The sequence below is a fragment of the Chrysochloris asiatica genome, unplaced genomic scaffold (genome assembly GCF_000296735.1).
Source record: "Chrysochloris asiatica unplaced genomic scaffold, ChrAsi1.0 scaffold00346, whole genome shotgun sequence".
Lineage (NCBI taxonomy): Eukaryota > Metazoa > Chordata > Mammalia > Afrosoricida > Chrysochloridae > Chrysochloris > Chrysochloris asiatica.
In genome coordinates, this window is record NW_006408864.1 from 1607300 (window position 1) to 1609099 (window position 1800).

Genomic DNA, 1800 nt, shown 5'->3' on the forward strand with positions numbered 1-1800 from the left:
AAAAAAAAAAAAAGGTGACCCAAGAACCGTTTGCTTGCAAGGGGATCCTTGCTACAATGTTCTTGATGGGGCCTGTGGGAAGGGAGGGTACAGTGGTGGTGGGCCAGGACCAGGGCACTCAGCAGTGCTCACTAACCGACCAGTGGATGGACAAAGCAGTCCCCAGGTTGTCATGAATGGCCAGGTCCTGCACTCAGTCAGCACCAAGGAGAGGAATGCTGGGAGGCCCACCAGGCCAAAGGGAAAGGGCTTCTGAGAAGAAGGCAGCTGGCTGGTCACTGCAGGTGTTGGGGCTGCTCTGGGCAGCTCAGGGGCAGATGGAAAAGAGTTAGCCTTTGGCTGGGCAAACCCAGCTGGGGACTGTCTCCTACACAGGAAACAGGGCTGGAACCAAGTAAGCACATATCTGGTCGAATCCTGCTTCCTTAAGCCCGTGTGCAGGATGTGCTCCTACCTTCAGGCCCCAAATGCCCTGTCCCTTCTCTAACTACCAAGCTCCCTGTGGTACTGATGCAGGGGGCCCATACTTTCCCACAGGGGACAGTGGGTGTGTGTGTGTCCAGACTGGGCTGGGGGTGTGTGTGGTCTGAGGTAATCCTCTAGTCAGCCCTGCCCTATCTGGAGGGTGAGGTTCCCAGTGTGGTGGGAACCAGGGTTGGCAGGGTGACCTCAAGTCTGGCCCCTCAGAAGAAGAGACTCTTGCAGATCCAGTGAGTGTCCTCAGTGCCACAACAGTGTAGCCCACAGTCGGGGGATCTGTGAAGATCTCATGGTCATTTCTGCCCAGCATGGTTTTGTCTCCAAAGAAGTAGATGGTGTGGAAGCCGTCATTCTCCACGTGTCGGAGGCAGTACTGCTTGTCCCATCCCTTAGGGAAGAAATCAAAGCTGACCTGGCCTCCTAGGGAGAATGTCAGGCCTTTTCCTGCAAACTCTTTCCTCAGGTGTGTGATGAACTTCTCTCTTATATTCTCTCTTTGGTCGAGCTCGTAGAACTCAATGCGCTCCTCTTGGGTGCAGCCTCGCCCAATGGGGGACACGTTGAACATCCCATTCCGGAATTCAATGAAAGTACTCCTTTTCTTGGGGAGTTTAATTTTCACTATGTACCTCAGGCAGTAGTTGATGACGTCTTGGATGAAAGCCTCACCCAGGAGACCTTGAATGTTCTGTTTGCCCAAGAGCTTTCCATCTTTGTATGCCACCAAGCCATTTTCTGGGAACACATAATCATATTTTTCAACCACTACAACCAAAACAAAAGAAGACTTTAGGATGCAATTATTGAATCCTGTGGTTCTATTGTTCGATGAACAGTGTTGGTACTGCTGAACTCAAGTAAGGGCTGCGGAAGAATCCTCCAGACAGACAGACAAACAGACTGTAAGAGTGCTCCTTGGATTACACGAGTAGAGGAAGATTCCAGGGGATGGGTGGGTCAGGGGTGTCTGCCTTCAGTCCTCTGGTCTGTGATTATAGATGCTGGCGGGCCCAAGCTTTCTTCCCTGTGAATCATCTTTGAGAATGTGCCTGAACAGCATCTGTTTTACAGATAAAAATATTTCTAGAGAGTGAGAGACCCCTCTAACTATAAGATCCATGAATGAAAATCTGGCTCTTTTTTAGCAAACACTTTTCCCCCTGCATGTGGCATATAATTGATGCTTGCTGAATAAATGAATGGACAAATGAATGAAGAAAGCAGACTGTCTATCCTCTTACTTGTTGTTGTTGTGTGCCGTGGAGTCGGTTCCAACTCATAGCGACCCTGTACAGGGTTTCCGAGGCTGTAAATCTTTAC

At 50.1% G+C, this 1800-nt stretch overlaps 1 pseudogene; it reads right to left on the minus strand.

Annotated features, from left to right (window-relative positions):
* Positions 1-683: 683 nt before the first annotated feature.
* LOC102830453 overlaps positions 684-1800 on the minus strand; it is a 2495-nt pseudogene continuing 1378 nt past the window's right edge.